Source organism: Salmo salar, chromosome ssa19 (genome assembly GCF_905237065.1).
Source record: "Salmo salar chromosome ssa19, Ssal_v3.1, whole genome shotgun sequence".
Taxonomy (NCBI): domain Eukaryota; kingdom Metazoa; phylum Chordata; class Actinopteri; order Salmoniformes; family Salmonidae; genus Salmo; species Salmo salar.
In genome coordinates, this window is record NC_059460.1 from 53,929,747 (window position 1) to 53,947,951 (window position 18,205).

General features: G+C 44.6%; 1 protein-coding gene across 5 annotated transcripts in view; it reads right to left on the minus strand.

The window, feature by feature from the left end:
* The window catches only part of LOC106579329 (thyroid hormone receptor alpha), a 154,155-nt gene that overhangs the window by 68,573 nt on the left and 67,377 nt on the right, over positions 1 to 18,205 (minus strand). For 3 of the 5 annotated variants that reach the window (XM_014159158.2, XM_014159153.2, XM_014159152.2), the window contains one exon: positions 17,100 to 17,175. The exons of the other annotated variants lie outside the window; for them this stretch is intronic. The gene's annotated coding sequence lies outside the window, so the exon portion shown is untranslated. The remainder of the gene's footprint in view (positions 1 to 17,099; positions 17,176 to 18,205) is intronic. 5 annotated transcript variants of the gene reach the window in all.

The window sequence follows — 18,205 nt, forward strand, 5'->3', positions numbered from 1 at the left end:
GAAATGCATAGTCAATGGATGGGTTAGCTTTAGCACTGCGGTACCTTGGGGAACAGCACTGAAATGAAATGTATGCATTCACTACTGTAAGTCGCTCTGGATAAGAGCGCCTGCTAAATGACTAAAACTGTAAAATGTAAAAAATGGGAACGTACTGCTGCATAGGGAACATCTAAGCCTTCCTGGCTTTCGTCGCGAAAGTCCCTTAGCCTCCGCCGCGCCACCCTAGCTGGCCTTTCTCTGACCCTAGTGTCTGCACGCCATAGCTAATCACATTGTACTGGTATATGTAATTATATAGCACATCAAGCTAAAGCCTAGGGGTTATTGCCATTAACTAGCGCGGTCAACTGTTTTGCTACCCCAGGCACATCTAAGGCTAATTAATATAAGTCCAATGGTTCCGGAGTTACCCGTTAGCCGTGTCATTCTGCGATTGAGCCTCTGGCATCTTCGACATTGTAATTCATTTGAGGTTGTTTGTTCGACCAGAGGCGAGCTACTGTAACTTGACGGCAAGTTTTGTCACCAACATACGGATATGCTAATGAGTCATTAAGAGCTATCTGGGTGCAGCACCTGGTCACCTCGTGTCATCTGCGTCCTTCGGGTTAAAGAGAACCTTTAGATATTAAACGGAGACACTGTAAACAGACAGTGGAGTGTGAAGTGTGTGGTTGTTTGGTTTGTGTGGGGGAGTCTAGCATCTTCCTATGGATGTGAAGACATGACTGAGTCTACAAAACCACAAATAGACCTATAGGTTCATCTGTACACATATACACCTCCCATACACATAAACACATAAACACATACACATACACACACACACACACACACACACACACCTGACATGTGGACTGATAGCCAATAGGGAGGAAGCCCTGGTCTGCTGCCCAGGCAAACAGGGAACAATAACATCAACACATATACCATACCAGATAACAGCAGCCTTTTAAAGCAAGGACCACTGCCCAACACTCTGTAAACTACACCAATGTGGGCAAATATGACATGAACGTGGGTACTACACATTGTAGGTGGACAAATTGACTCATAAAGCTCTTTGAGTTTGTGCAAAGCGCTCTATACTGTCAATGCAAATCCTGAATCAATGTCAGTGCTGGACAGTACAGTGCCATGAATGTACATTTAGGTTATCGCTGGGCAAGGCACGCCCTTCATTTTAGAAAGCATTGCAGAACTGCTATGTGCTGCCAAATGGAGTTGAACAGTATGACCTGAATCGCTGAGGTAGTAGCGGGTTTAGGTATAGGCGACAGGGGGCGCCTGCACAAAAAATACAAAAAATACAATTTGGAACGGTGACATTTGCGTGATTGGTTTTCTATCACTCTTTTGCACGTCACGTCAATGATATCATGTCACTGTGTGGGACATTTAACCTTGTCGGAGTGGGCGCCCTGATTCTAGTTTGTGAGCTAGGCAGGCTACTGCCTGGGAAGGTCTCCCACTCAGAAGTACGAGATGGGGAGGGGCGGGTTAGGGTGACCTCAGGTCTCCCCACTGGAAGTCTGAGGTAGGGAATAGTGCACCTCTAACTATGTACAGTACTAATGCAATTAGTTGTGCAATTTAGTTTGTGTTTGTTTGAAGTGTCTTATTTTTGTATATATTTTTATAGTTTTAAATGTTATGATTACTTATTTGTGTTGTTCCAAATGTCTGAATAAAAATTACAATTAGTGTGTGTGTGTGTGTGTGTGTGTGTGTGTGTGTGTGTGGGGGGGGGTGGCCCAGGGAGCCATACAAGCTAGAACTGCCACTGTCCTGGGGTGTACCTTTACCTCTTTATTGACTTCCTGTCTCTCTCCCTAATCTCTGCAGAGAGAGAGAGGAGAGAGAAGAGAGAGAGAGGAAGAGAGAGAGAATGTGAGCGAGAGAGAGAATGTGAGCGAGAGAGAGAATGTGAGCGAGAGAGAGGAGAGAGAGAAGGAAAGCAAGAGGGAGAGTGAAAGAGAGAGAAAGGTAATGAGATGGGAGAGAAAGAGTCCAGCCCTCCATATGGATGTCGGCTTTTGAGCCACTAAATCAAACCCATTACATCAATTTCCTCTAATCTGGGCAAAGCCTGCCCCGAGCAGGAAATACCAGGCTCGGCGTGGGGCCCCAGAGAAAAGAAGCCATTGTGCCTGCATGCAAAGCATAAGCTGAGGAAGATCTGATTAGCTCACTGCTCTGCTGGGTGAGTGTTCCCGCCGCTGCCAATCAAGCCAGGCCTCCTCGCTTCTGCCCACGCTCCACTCGTCAACACACGCACACATGGACGCACACACACGGAGTCGGAAGGTCGCTGGTTCGAATCCCCGAGCCAATTAGGTGAACAATCTGTCAATGTACCCTTGAGCTAGGCACACAACCCTAACTGCTTCTGTAAATTGCTCAGGATATCAGCGTCTGCTAAATGACTAAAATGTCAATGTAATGTAAATGCAATTGTAGCAGCACCATTCAAGTGAAACTGAATTGAACTGAATGGTATCAAATAGTCTTACTATACGGTCTGCCGACTGGCTGCTGCTCATGACTTGATTTCCTTGTTTCTGCAACACGTGTGCCACAAGACAACATCCTGTTTAAGAACACATCCTGATTGGCCAAGGGGGGTACATACCCCCGACATGCACACATTTCACTGGTTGTTGTGGCTTCTGCCTGCTGGCATCGGGCATGGCAACTGCAGTTCAGGTTTGCGCCTGCTGCACAGTGCACACCCACACAGCCTTGGCGCTATAGTAACATCGACGGTGTATTAGACCAACTGCTTGATCATCAGATTTAGGACGTGTCAAAGAGGATATCTACCAAGAGTGGTCATCACAAGACATGCTCTGCTTCTCCTGGCCTACTGTAATTCCTCTGTTCAAGGGAACCCTGCCCAGGAACCACGTGTAATGTCTAATGTGCAATGCATTCGGAAAGTAATCAGACCCCTTGACTTTTTCCACGTTGTTACGTTGCAGCCTTATTCTAAAATTAATTTTTCCTCATCAATCTACACACAATACCCCAGCGCTGTCCTGGTTAGGGGAGGGTATGGCCGGGCGGGGGGCTTTACTTGGCTCATCGCGCTCTAGCGACTCCTTGTGGAGGGCCGGGCGCCTGCAGGCTGACTTCGGTCGTCAGTTGAACGGTGTTTCCTCTGGCACATTGGTGCAGCTGGCTTCCAGGTTAAGCGGGCGGATGTAAAGAAGCGTGGTTTGGCGGGTCATGTTTATGAGGTCTTATAACTTGACCTTCGTCTCTCCTGAGCCAGTTGGGGAGTTGCAGTGACAAGACAAGATAGCAATTCGATATCATGAAATTGGGGAAAAAAAGGGGTAAACATTTTTTTTTTTTAAATAACAGAAATACCTTATTTACTAAAGTATTCAGACCCTTTAATATGAGACCCGAAATTGAGCTCAGGTGCATCCTGTTTCCACTGATCATCATCGAGATGTTTCATCAATGTCTAATGTATATCTTAGAGCAGGGATCATCAACTAGACTCAGCCGCGGGCCGATTTGTTCTTGAGCGGATGGTCGGGGGGCCGGAACATAATTGCTAATCATTTGTAGACTCCAAATTGACTGCAAGAAGCCCAAACAGATATATTGTTTCACTAAAACATAATAATTTCAAACCATGCTTACATTTATATACAATCACGTGTCTCTCTATTATGCGTGGGAATACTTGGGAACAGATTTCTTAAATTAAAATCACTTGGCGCTGATTTCCTGGTGTTTTTAACAGTCTTTTATGCCCAACAATAAAGATTTCCCTACATATTATGATTCGTAATTTTTTCTCAGAAAACTTGAGGGGCCAAATAAGTTGGGGAACCCCGTCTTATTGTTTATGTTCCTACTGTGTATCTTGTGTTTAATGTATTTGTTGACTTGTCTGTTGTTACTTGTGAATGATTTTGCAGCAAAACCACTTTCCCCCCCGGGGGACGATAAATCCATCTACTGACGACTGATGTTTATTGGCAGACTCCGAAAGATCTGAATGAGTCAGTGTTCTTGACAAGCAGATTGTCAAAGGAAAGACACAGCCAAATAGTTCCACAGATGCACAGAAAACAAAATGAATGACCTCTGTTTCAATGAACAATGGTTCCTTTATGTATATCCACGTGTCCATATTTTGTGGCTTCTTCTAAGGGCCCACCCTGTGTCCACTGTCTTATCCTATAGAGGGGATTTAACGGTGGGACCACCTGTAAGAGCCATCCATCTTTACACCACTCCTCACCTCTGTGACGAGCCGTCCATAGGTCCGTAGTATGTTGTTTCTGTCTGTTGTTCTGCTTGTCAGTTCTGCTTCTGCCTGTTGTTTATATTTGCAGAAACGATCTGTAAAGATCCCTTTTTACACAGTGTGCAAACATATAACAATTTGTGCATAAGCACACAAGGGAATTCGCAAGTCCCCAACTTCAGCAAATGTTATCGACGTTTAAGTTGAGAGCCGACGACTGCATTGTCTCAAAGTTCTGGAATGTTAGTTTGTATTATTTATTTTTTGTCTAGACAAAACGGGTGGCTATTTTGGGAGTGGGATCTTGAAATGCAGGCAATGGATCCTATGGCTCGGCAACCGCTTTTGATTTCAGATTGCCCCTTAAATCTGGGAAACCCACTAATTACACAGTTGTTTGTTTTCCTGCTCTTTGGGTATTTGATGTAGGTTAAAGTTTAAGGCTATAATGCACTGGGTTGGAATTCCAGTTCCGCTTGCCATGTAATGACCTTAATCCTTCCGAGCAGGAACTGCTCCTACGCAAAGAACGGTAATTTGTTTCCCCAGTGTCGCACACCAGCCAGAAGCATAGGTAACAGCGCCACGGAAACCATCAATTATGCTAATTAAAGGGGGGGGGGTTCTCATCCCGAAGAGCGGCAGAGGAGAAATGAAGGAGAAAGAGAGGGAGAGATGAGACAAATGTGAGGGGAAGAAAAAAAGAAAGAGGGCGGGCTAAGATTGTAAAAGATAGAGAGGCGAAAAGATAGATGCTGGAAGAGTCAGAGAGCGAGAGACAGAGTAAAAAAGTCCTTTCGCATGCTTTCCAGCCAAAACAGTTCGGAAGAGTTCGTGCATATAATATGATGACATTTTGTTGCGTTTTTGTTTGTTTTGAACTTCGGTAAGGGTTTTGTCGGCTGTTCTGGCACCTAGAATTTTTTTCTCGAGGCCTGCCGAAGTTTGGGAGCCCCTTTGTCAGTCAACTGTAGGGATTCTTCAATAAAGTCTTTGTTGTCATTCAACAAGAGATGACTCCTTTTCACGCACATTTTGTCATTGAGAAATAATGCACCAAACATCTTAGTTAGATGTAATATTGCGCGACTAATATCTCCTCTGCAAAAACGTCAAAATTAATGACAGATTTCTTGAGTTATCTTCGATTCATTCTGATTATTTTGAGGAAGTGAATACTGGCTACGGCATCTCAAAACTGACAAACAGTACTATTGCCGCTTTTTTCTCGTCCCTAAGCGACAGTCTTCTAAGGGAGCATGTGAGCACACTCATTCAGTTCACCTAGCTGACTTCGGCTAGCCGCCAGCTGAACTGAGGCATGCTGACGCCTTAAGGGGAAGCAGAAAAAAGGAACGGGGGGGTAAGAAGAAAGGGGGAAGGAGAAAGAGAAAACAGAAAGATAGCCTGGTGACTCTCTCCATGTAGCCTTGTCTCTGGGGCACAATGTGTAATCACTAATCAGAGTAATTAGCTGATTAAACAGATAGACAGTAACGGCCCTGATATAGTCACCCAGCACTAATCCTCATCACCACAGGAGGCTCAGCTAAGCAAAGACCCCGGGTCAGTTTCCTGTAGTCACTTTGGGAGTTTCGGGTCGCGGTTGTGCTGCTGAATGCTGATCGTAGATCTGTGTTTGTGGATAATGTCTCATTACAGCGTCAAAATGGCCTATGATGAATGTGGTAAAAAGAGTATCTACACAACACAACTTACTAACCAAGTCCTATTGAACATCTTAGGCTCGCCATTCATTATTTTATCTCTATGTGAACCGTTGGCGCGTAAAGTGAGTATCCAAGCAGTCCATTGACTTGATTGATCTGTGAATTTGAACTAGCAGATCTAAACCTAGCAAAAAAACATGCCTAAGATTTGCAATCCATGTCCCGTGTATTGAGCTATCAGCACAGTCCGGAGAACAGAGAACTGGCTGTACAGCATTAGAGCAACTCTTAATTGCTGCACTATTCCACGTCCCACCTCAGACACTTACAACCTTGAGGTTATGACAATGGCCAGACAACAGTCACATTGAAGAGACGTTTTATAGAAAAATAACTGATTTTAATAACCGCTCAGCATGTGTGAGAATGATGTCATCAACACTCGCCAGTCACCCAGGTGAATACTGTAACACAGCTGGTCATCTGGTTGGAGAATGCAGACTTTCCCCAAAACTCTGGTTTTCCTGCTTCATATGGATGGAGAAAGCGGCGCAACACGTTTTGGCAGTGTAACAAAGACGTTATTATTTCTCTCGATGGGTAGGGATCTTAAAAACATAAACGTTCCTGAAATGTTGCACATTTTGGTATTAAAAAGCAAAGTAGGAATATTTACAGTCTGTCACATTTGAGGCTATAACGGGCAGTAAATAGTTGGGGAGAAAAAAAACCTGTAGGTGTGGTTGAATGGATGCTCGCACAAATAAGCGCCCGCACACACACTCGTGGGCACGCAAGCACACAAACGCATGTGGTAGCTGTTTTTGGGTCGACTCCAGAACCAGCTTTCTCAATAAACAGGAATTTTACAGCAGGAAAGCCGTGTTTTATTAATGAAGTGAGATGATGGTGGCCATGTGAGGAGGAGTGTGGGATGGAGCAGAAAGAGGAGTAGAGGAGAGGGGAGATGTGAAGGCATTAACCTTCCCGCCATAAGAGAAGGAGAGAGGGAGTTCAAAACAATTGTCTCAGATTTAATTATCGATTTCTCTTTGGAAATGTATGGGCAGGATAAACGAACTCAGAGCTCTCTACATCTCTGGGCTAACATGTAACACAGTACAATTTTCCAACATGTGTGGGAGGAAGATTTATATTTTAATACAGTACGCTCTGTATTTTGCTAGTTTCATCCAGATTAAGGCTATATGACGTTATAGCGTGGAACCATGCATATGGAAACAGCATGTCAAAACAGGCAGAGTAGAGTGTTTCTACGGTACATATACAAGTGAATGCTATAGGTTAGGCATTACCACCGAACAACCACCTAGTTGACACACACCGCCGTCGAGAGGATTGATTACGTACCACCTTCAACGCTAGAACTATCATTAATATGATCTGGGCCGTGGAGAGAAAGCAAATAGGCCTAAAATAAGCATCAAAAGGGGATTTTTGACATTCTAAAATAGAGATGAAATCCCAAGGGGAAATGACTGGGTTTGGGTTGAACCACAGACAGGCAGCAAATCTGGGCCTCATACGCAAGCACACCCACATAAGCACAAACGCAAAGGTGTGGTGGCGGGTCATCAACCGTTTGGATGTTTTCCCCCTAATGTATTCAATCTTCCGTATTAGCCGCGCAAGGATAAAAAGGTTGCTTACTTGACATGAGGTGTGGACTGAATTCTTCTAGCTAGGACACATCTATACAGTGCACACACTATACTGGCAGCGCTGGTCTGTTAACCAGGAAACCATTTCTTATTGCAGAGTGGCATATTGCACAGGGAGGGTACAATCGATGGGCTGTAAAAGGGAGAAGATAACCGCTAACCCGCTAGGCGCTAACACTTCTATACACTTCCTACTGGAGTTTAGTCTCAAAATCAAATCAAATTGGTCACATGCGCCGAATACAACAGGCCTCGCTTACTTGCGAGGCCATTCCCAACTGTGCAGAGTTAAAAAGTAAGACAAATATTAGGTAAATAAAAAAGGAAACAGTAACACATTTAAAACAATAACGAGGCTATATACAAGGAGCAGCAGTACCGAGTCAATGTGCAGGGGTACGAGGTAATTGTGGTAATACAATATGTACATGTAGGTAGGGGTAAAAGTGACTAGGTAATCAGGATATATAATAAACAGAGTAGCAGCAGCATATGCAAAGTGTGTTGTACAGGCACCATTAGTCAGGCAGCCACAGCCCCTGGGCTCTTTGGAGTCTTCTCCACTTTAACACACATAATGTATATCTTTGCACAACCAGTGTGTACAGACATACAACCACTACTACCGCTCCAGTAAAGTGAATGTCTCGACCTGGGAGAGGAGAGGTTCCACAGACAGTACTTTACAGACCGTACTGTTCCTTATCCTGCTTGCCTGACTGCCAGTGTGTGAGTGAGGGGAGGTGTGTGTGTGTGGGATCGCGTGTGTATGGTTTGAGGCCGCGATTGTTTACTGTTCTGATAGTGTGTGTGTGTCTTGAAAGAGGTGTGTGAGTGAGTATGTGCATGGGTGGCTTTGGCCTGCCATTACCGGGAAAGCCTTCACAAGCAAGTGTGTGATCTGCGTGGGCATGTGAAAGGGGGAGAGGAGAGGGGTGTGGCTGGGACAATTCTGACACAATGTACTCTGAAACCAGGGGAAGGAGAGGAACGTGGCAGGGGGCCTGGGTGTACAGTGTGTGTGTGTACAGTGTGTGTGTACAGTGTATGTGTGTGGTGGTGGCAGGCTGGTTGGTGGCTGGCGAGAACAGGGCCTAGATAGAGCGTTGGGATCTCCAGTAGCCAGCTGTGGAACACGGGGTTGACTCCGGCATTGGCTGGTGTCCACAGCCTGGCTTCTGTCACTGATAAGGGCACTAGGCCTGTGTCAACATGCAGGTGACAGTGTTATGGATCTAGGTCCCAAATAATCAGTGAGGCGGGGGACCCTCTGCCTGAAGAGCTGCTGTAGGCAGGCTGGAGATCCTGCTCTGTTCTAACACACCTTGTTCAGCTAATCAGAGCCTGATGAGTTGCTCATTAGCAAAATGTGTTGTGTTAAAGCAGGGTCGAAGCAAAAGCCTGCACGACAGACACGCACGCACGCACACATCCGCACATAAGGGAAGGTAAGACCAGCGTACACACAGTAAGCTGTTTGGACCACACAGGAACCAAAAGCCAAACATACAGGGGATGTAGAAGGACAGATACATGTTTATAGACAACATCCCAGCTATACAGCAGTTCACTGAGGCCATATGTTATTATGTCCTTGATAAACCCAGCACCATTAGCCTATAAGGCAATAGAAAAACACCAACATAGGAAGTGTTGTTAGTAAATGTTAGGCTGGTACCAGTGGAGGCTGGTGGAATGAGCTATAGGAGGATGGGCTTATTGTAAAGACTGGAATGGAATCAATGGAAAGGTATTATCAAAAATATGGAAACCACATGTTGGACTGCGTTCCATTTATTAAATTCCATCCATTATAATGAGCCTGTCCTCCTATAGCTCCTCCCACCAGCCTCCTCTGGCTGGTACAGTATTAGGTTTTGTTGAAATAAATTGCTGTATTCTACCTACAACACGGGTCATCCAATTATATTACACAACCACATTGCCATGGTGACATTCTCTTGCTAGGATCAGAAATGTGACCAATTTTGTGGTGAAAAAAAAGAACCCCTGTATCGTGGTAGGAAACTAAAATAATTTATTTGAAATGTTGGACGGAATCCATTAAGCATGATTATTACGGTAAAAGGCAGCGTTTCATAGTGCAGCTACGACCACCATGAGATATATCAGGCATATTAGAGCCTTGTTCATGTCCATCTGCTGTTTCGACACTGTTTATAATGCGGGAACACTTTTTATAATATGGGATCACTGTGGAGCAGTTTAAGGAGACTAGACGGTAGGGTATCTATCGATTAGCTAACAAACCTTGATCCACAGTGCCTCAATGCCTGTTGCCATGGCCCATGTATAGGTCTGCACGTTCCCGTTCACACACAGTCCAAAGGGTGAATCTAAAGCATGATGCCAGGCTGTCGCTGACAAGTCAACAGTAAAATGCCTCGTGTTCAATACCAGGCCTTTACGATGTTTTGTCTGTCCCGGTTGGAATGCTCTTCAGTTTATTATCTGTGAAAAAGTAAGCTGCTTGCCTCCATACCAGGCCTGTTGAGCATAAATCAGAAGGGGCATCACTCTCTTGACCCAAATACTGTACACTTAAACAGTTAGAGGTCATATATAGGTTGTAGGTCAGGGGTCGGCAAAAGGCCGCAGGCGGGCCAAAAGTCTGCTAAAAACGTTTTTTTTTTTTACCATATTTTCTTTGTTAAAAAGAAAACTGTAAAATCACCAGGAATTCAGCAAAAAATGTGTTTAATTTAGGGAATCTGTTCCGAAGTATTCCCACAAATAAAAATAAAAAAAGAGACGTGACTGTGTCTCAATGTAATCAAGGTATGAAATTATTGTCACTTGCAAATACAATCTTAGTTGTGGTGAATTTGCAGTGTACAAATGATTATAATTATGTTCCGGTCCCTCGACCATCCTCTCAGACAGTGGCCAAATCTAGTTGCCTACCCCTGTTATAAATCATCATATACAGTTGAAGTGGGAAGTTTACATACACCTTAGCCAAATACATTTAAACTCAGTTTTTCACAATTCCTGACATTTAATCCAAGTACAAAATCCCTTTCTTAGGTCAGTTAGGATCACCAGTTTATTTTAAGAATGTGAAATGTCAGAATAATAGTAGAGACAATTATTTATTTCAGCTTTTATTTCTTTCATCACATTCCCAGTGGATCAAAAGTTTACATACACTCAATTAGTATTTGGTAGCATTGCCTTTAAATTGTTTAACTTGCGTCAAACGTTTTGGGTAGCCTTCCACAAGCTTCCCACAATAAGTTGGGGGAATTTTGGCCCATTCCTCCTGACAGAGCTGGTGTAACTGAGTCAGGTTTGTAGACCTCCTTACTCGCATACGCTCTTTCAGTTCTGGCCACAAATTTTCTATAGGTTTGAGTTCAGGGCTTTGTGATGGCCTCACCAATACCTTGACTTTGTTGTCCTTAAGCCATTTTGCCACAACTTTGGAAGTATGCTTGGGGTCATTGTCCATTTGGAAGACCCATTTGCGACCAAGCTTTAACTTCCTGACTGATGTCTGAAGATGTTGCTTCAATATATCTACATCATTTTCCTCCCTCATGATGCCATCTATTTTGTGAAGTGCACCAGTCCCTCCTGCAGCAAAGCACCCCCACAACATGATGCTGCCACCCCCGTGCTTCACGGTTAGGATGGTGTTCTTCGGCTTGCAAGCCTCCCAATGTTTCCTCCAAACATAACAATGGTCATTATGGCCAAACAGTTCTATTTTTGTTTCATCAGACCAGAGGACATTTCTCCAAAAAGTACAATCTTTGTCCCCATGTGCAGTTGCAAACCATAGTCTGGCTTTTTTATGGCGGTTTTGGAGCAGTGGCTTCTTCCTTGCTGAGCGGCCTTTCAGGTTATGTCGATATAGTACTCGTTTTACTGTGGATATAGATACTTTTGTACCCGTTTCCTCCAGCATCTTCACAAGGTCCTTTGCTGTTGTTCTGGGATTGATTTGCACTTTTCGCACCAAAGTACGTTCATCTCTAGGAGACAGAACGTGTCTCCTTCCTGAACGGTATGACGGCTGCGTAGTCCCATGGTGTTTATACTCGCTCACTATTGTTTGTACAGATGAACGTGGTACCTTCAGGCATTTGGAAAATGCTCCCAAGGATGAACCAGACTTGTGGAGGTTTACAAAACATTTTCTGAGGTCTTGGCTGATTTCTTTTGATTTTCCCATGATGTCAAGCAAAGAAGCACTGAATTTGAAGGTAGGCCTTGAAATACAATCACAGGTACACCTCCAATTGACTCAAATTATGTCAATTAGCCTATCAGAAGCTTCTAAAGCCATGACATCATTTTCTGGAATTTTCCAAGCTGTTTAACGGCACTGTCAACTTAGTGTATGTAAACTTCTGACCCACTGGAATTGTGATACAGTGAATTATAAGTGAAATAATCTGTCTGTAAACAATTGTTGGAAAAATGACTTGTGTCATGCACAAAGTAGATGTCCTAACCTACTTGCCAAAATTATAGTTTGTTAACAAGAAATTTGTGGAGTGGTTGAAAAACGAGTTTTAATGATTCCAACCTAAGTGTATGTAAACTTCTGACTTCAACTGTAGATGACATGACACAGCCAGACTGTCTGTTTGTCTCTCTGTCTTTCTGTCTGTTATAATAGGATTCCTTATTTAGTGGATTGATTATTTGCCCAGCACCAATATTCATTTCATTGGGGTGGCAGGGTAGCCTAGTGGTTAGAGCGTTGGACTAGTAACCGAAAGGTTCAAATCCCCGAGCTGACAAAGTACAAATCTTTCGTTCTGCCCTTGAACAAGGCAGTTAACCCACTGTTCCTAGGCCGTCATTGAAAATAAGAATTTGTTCTTAACCGACTTGCCTAGTTAAATAAATAAAACATTCGGGATTAACTTTGTTTGAATAATGGAGCCCAACAGATTATCTATCAAAGAATGAGCTCAATCATTTCTGCACCAATCTTGCTGCTAAGAGAGTGTGTATGAGGCTGGTGGGAGGAGCTATAGGAGGATGGGCTCATTGTATTGGCTGGAATGAAATAAATGGAACGGTATCCAACATATGGAAACCACATATGTGGGCGAATGTAAACGTACATGTGTGCCCAAACACTGCAGACTTTGTCAGCAGCAGCCAGGTGAGATTCATGAGGTGTTAAGAATGTTTGCCTGTAACCCAGCAATGGGACTCTGGGATTCCGGGGGCTGCTGCATCTACCTAACACCCCCCCTCCAACCCAACACCCCACCCTCCTTGAAACCCTAAAGCGTGAGCATCAGTTCTTGTAACGTCCTCCTCCCGCCATCGTTCAGGAAAATGATCCCTCTAAATGATCCCCCAGACACATTCAGATTCCCCTTTTCTCTCTCGAATGACCAAGTATCTCCTCGATAGTTACCCCTATCCCTAATGTCACAGTAGGACACAGTTCACGCTATACAAATAGTACTTTTAGTGGCGTCCACTTGCCACATCCATCGAATAGGCATTACTTCAAATGGTCACATCCATCCGTAGGTATTACTGTACGTGCAGATGTCCAACATTCCACACGAGGACCCAGTTAAATGAAGACCGAAAAGCAAACCATTCACCTTCAGTCCCACAGCCATCTCTGGCCATGGCCAAAATGGCTTCCTATGTTTCAACCCCCCACCTCCCCACTGCCTTTGCTGACTCAAACGGTGTTTGCTGAAAGCTTACGTACCACTCCGCTGCAGCCATTAAGATGTATTACCCACCCAACATCTGTCCGACAATCCTCAGATCAATGTTCCGTCCGTTTCCGCCTCTTTCCTAATTCCTTCACCAGAATTACACTGTGATTACGCACTTCTATCCCTCTCTCCCTCTCCCATTTACCCAGCTGGAGAGGAGAGGAAAGGAGAGGGGGAGATGAGAGGAGATGTGCTCCAACAACAGCCAGTAACAAAAACACTATCAGACAGGCATTATAACCAGGGTTGAGTTCAATTCCATTTCAACTCTGTGCAGCCATACTAACGACCACTTACTTAAACATAAGGTTGAAACTTTCTCTCTGTAACAAATTCCGCATCAGCCAATTAAAAATAGGTCAACTTGGCCACCAGAGGGATATTTTAAACCTCCAAAATCAAGGTCTTGGTCATTCCGCTTGGTCTGTAACCAGTGAAGTGTGCCAATATACTGTATATTTCATGGTGAATCCTTGACTAGGCTACTAATGTTGGAGAAAATTCCAAAGGCACGTTTTCACATACATACGTTTCGGATTATGCGTTTCACACACATTCATGTGTTTTTACAGAATACATATATAGGTGGTCTATACAACATATTCACACATCGTATATAAAAATGAGTAAAAGAGCCTTTTGGTCTTGTACCCTCATTACTATTGCTGTCAGGTGGCGTACAACACTAAGGTGCTAAAGCTCGGAATCTTCAGTAACTGCACATTCGAGTTGGGTGTGGTCCAAAAGTTTTTGACCACGCCCAGCTACGTTAACGCTTTTAATTGGCTCGGAAATAATCACGCTTGTCAGCTGGTCGTGGTAGCCAGGCGGCCTATTGTACCATGTTATTCACTGAGAAAAGCTAACACCTAGCATATTCAATTAAAATTCAACTCATGAAGAGAGAAGTCCACATAGAACACGAATGTCCAATTTCAACCACAACCTGCATTATAGTTTTAAACTGTCCTGTCTTAATGTTTACCACAGTTCCACCAGATACTGTAACGGGACGTAAAGTGAAAGTCTTAAATTGCAATGCCGGTCAAAACAAAAAAACATGCACATACCCTAGACAGGGAATTTGGATTTATGTATCCATGGACACAGTGTTACCATATTATTCCCATATTCCAGAGTGGTTGTAGGGGGAGTGAGCCGGGCAGACACACAAGACCCCGGCTCAGGGACACACCATGGAATGCTGGGAATGTGCCTCTTTGATTTCCTGCACTGGGCTGGTGGAAGGTGGGAACAGTTACCGTTAATATCAGGACCCTGACTTTAACACCACACTGCAAACACACACCTTTTGGAAAAAGAGAGGGAGAGGGAGATAAAGAGGGAGACAGAGACAGACAGACGGAGAGACAGACGGAGAGACAGAGAGACAGAGAGACAGAGAGGGAATCGTACATATTTTCACATTAGGATGAAGGCAGCATAAGACCCTATTTGGAAATACTTGGCATTCGATCAGTGGGAGTCGATACATCTCACTGTAGACTGGGCTATAAGTTATACTGCCTGAGTGTGTGAAAGAGAGGTAAGAGTGTGTGTGTGTGTGTGTGTGTGTGTGTGTGTGTGTGTGTGTGTGTGTGTGTGTGTGTGTCACATATGTTTGTGTGCATCTGTGTAGAGGGCTGACACCCTCGCAGTGCGGAAGCGGACGGGCGGTCAGACAGACAACATTCAAATTAAAATATATTTTTGTCCCGCAGCTTAAGCTACTTGAAAAAGGTCATCTTATTGTTTTGTATGCTATGCGTTAGCCAATTTATTGTATTAAAAGCACCTCGTTGTCGCACTATTCAGAGACTCCTATCATTCACTGCTTCAAGTTCAGTTCTACTCTCCTAGTTGGGAGATCAATTGGCCCAGCGTCGTCCAGGTTTGGCTGGTGCACGCCGTCATTGTAAATAAGAATTTGTTTTTAACTGACTTGCATAGTTAAATAAAATTACATTTTTTTTTAAATAACAAAAATCAAGTGCCTCTATTGGCTATATGTGTGGTCTCAACTAGATGCATGGGCAAATAAGAACGAGGCAGGTATGTCTCCGAGGAAATGTACTTCCTAAATATGATTAAGCTATAGTTTGACCACTACATGTTGGAACATTGCTGCGCGGACTTGCTTCCATTCAAATCAAATTTTATTGGTCACATACACATGGTTGGCAGATGTTAATGTGAGTGTTGCGAAATGCTTGTTCAGAAATTCAGTATATGTTGGGCGATTAGGCCTGGCTCGCAGTCGGCATTCCAATTCATCCGAAATGTGTTTGATGGGGTTCAGGACAGGGCTCTGTGCAGGCCAGTTCAGTTCTTCCACACCGATCTCGACAAACAATTTCTGTATGGACCTCACTTTGTGCACGGGGGCAATGTCAAGCTGAAACAGGAAAGGGCCTTCCCCAAACTGTTGCAACAAAGTTGGAAGAACAGAACCATCTAGAATATCATTGTATGCTGTATGGTTAAGATTTCCCTTCACTGGAACTAAGGGGCCTAGCCCGAACCATGAAAAACAGCCCCAGACCATTATTCATCCTCCAACAAACTTGGCACTATGCATTCAGGCAGGTAGGGTTCTCCTGGCATCCACCAAACCCAGATTCGTCTGTCGGACTGCCAGAGTTCTCCTGGCATGCGCCACTCGGGTAGGGGCTCCCGAGTGGCGCAGCGGTCTAAGGCACTGCTTCTCAATGCAAGAGGCGTCACTGCAGTCCCTGGTTCAAATCCAGGCTCCATCACATCTGGCTGTGATTGGGAGTCCCATAATTGGCCCAGTGTCGTCCGGGTTTGGCCCGGGTAGGCCGTCATTGTAAATAAGAATTTGTTCTTAACGGACTTGCCTAGTTTAATAAAGGTAAAATTAAATAAATAAATACAAATGGTGAAGAGTAATTTATCACTCCAGAGAAGGTGTTTCCACTGCTCTAGAGTCCAATGGCGGTGAGCTTTACAACACTCCAACTGATGTTTGGCATTGCGCATGCTGATCTTAGGCTTGGGTGCAGCTGCTCGGCCATGGAAACCCATTTCATGAAGCTCCCTACGAACAGTTCTTATGCTGATGTTTGTAACTCGGTAGTGAGTGTTGCAACCAAGGACAGTCCTCGGCGGTCCCGTTCTGTGAGCTTGTGTGTCCTACCACTTTGCGGCTGAGCTGTTGTTGCTCCTAGACATTTCCACTTCACAAAAACAGCACTTAGAGTTAACCAGGACAGCTTTAGCAGGGCATAAATTTGACAAACTGACTTGTTGGAAAGGTTGCATCCTATGACGGTGCCACGTTGAAAGTCACTGAGCTCTTCAGTAAGGCCATTCTACTGACAGTGTTTGTCCATGGCTGGCTGTGTGCTCGATTTTATACACCTGTCAGCAATGGGCGTGGCTGAAATAGCCAAAACCACTAATTTTAAGGGGTATCCACATCCTTTTGGCCATGTCGTGTAATGGGCCACGTGAGAATCTCTGGTAACTTAAACAATTTTTTGGCACATTTTGATATTGCCTATAAGGTGCAAAATTGCTGGGACTATGGCTGCCAAGCAAGCTGCGTCACATACAGTATGCCTAAAATAACATTTGCAGGACTGCGGTCGGGTTCGGGACCAATTCTTGCAGGAGCGGATGAAGAAATCAGCCCCTCGCAGACCTCTACATCCGTGTGCATGTATGTGTGCGTACAGTACACAGACATACCGCATACTGCTATAGGGGCGGAGAAGCAGCCAGTAAAACCTACCAGTATCCTGTTATGTGTGGAGGTTAATGATATCCCCAGGCCTGTAGTTTGTTCTGTGTGACCGTTTGCCTCCGCCCTGTGAGAAATAAACAGACGATTGTTCAGAAGAGGGCGAGAAGGAGAGGAGGTACAGCACAGTGGGAGGGGAGGAATACAAGCATATGGAAAACAAACAGTGCAAGGAAGGCAGTACACAGACCAATAGGGACAAGACTCTTTCTCTCTTCTACTCTCTAACAAGACTATGTCCCGCGTGCAGACATTAACAGACACGACACAGCTCTCTCTATGGATCTCCCCTGTAATAGCACCATGTAACTGTAGCGCCAAGCTCCAGAGGCAAGTATTAACACGCATGTTCTCAATCTCCCTACCACCTGTAGTACTCTGCTCTAATCTGCTGTTAATGTCCGCCATACCTGTTGCCTGCAGTCGTATCTGTGGCCCATGCAAAGCCTGCTTAATGGGGCTACAGACTGTGCTACGCAGAACAACAACATGTTCGGAAATAGACATTCCTGCATGTTTGCTGAGGATTTACACCAGACTTTTCTGTTTCCGTCGACGCGGGCTGGCATCTGTCTCAGGCCACTGGTACTTTTCAGCTGGCATTTACATAACAACGGCTAACCGTGAACTTTAACACCTTCTCACAGAGCAACGATCTTGAACGATAAAGAGGTTGTTGATAACACTAGAGCGCACATTAACATAAAAACGCTGGCGGCCCACTGGTGTGGGGGTAAGTCTTAGGGGAAAAGTAGCACAGCGAGCTAGCTGGCTGGGGCCTGGGATCTCAGATCTGGGTTCTTAGATATGGGGCTTAATCTGATTATGTAATCAGCTCTTGTGAAACAGGACTCCTGTTGTTGTAGATCCCAGGCCTTTACAGCGTTGTTTGCGTTACTCTTAATTAATTGGGGGGGGGGAATGAAAGACATGGAACTCAGAGGAAGGAGAGAAAAAAAAGAGGAGAAGAAGGAATGGGTACAGAGTGGAAACTGTTCCACGGTTCACCAGGAGGAGGAAGCTGTTAATGTCATTACGGTCCCATCCGAAGGGAAGCGCCGGGAGGAGGGCGTGTGTGTGTCCCTGTGCATGTGTGT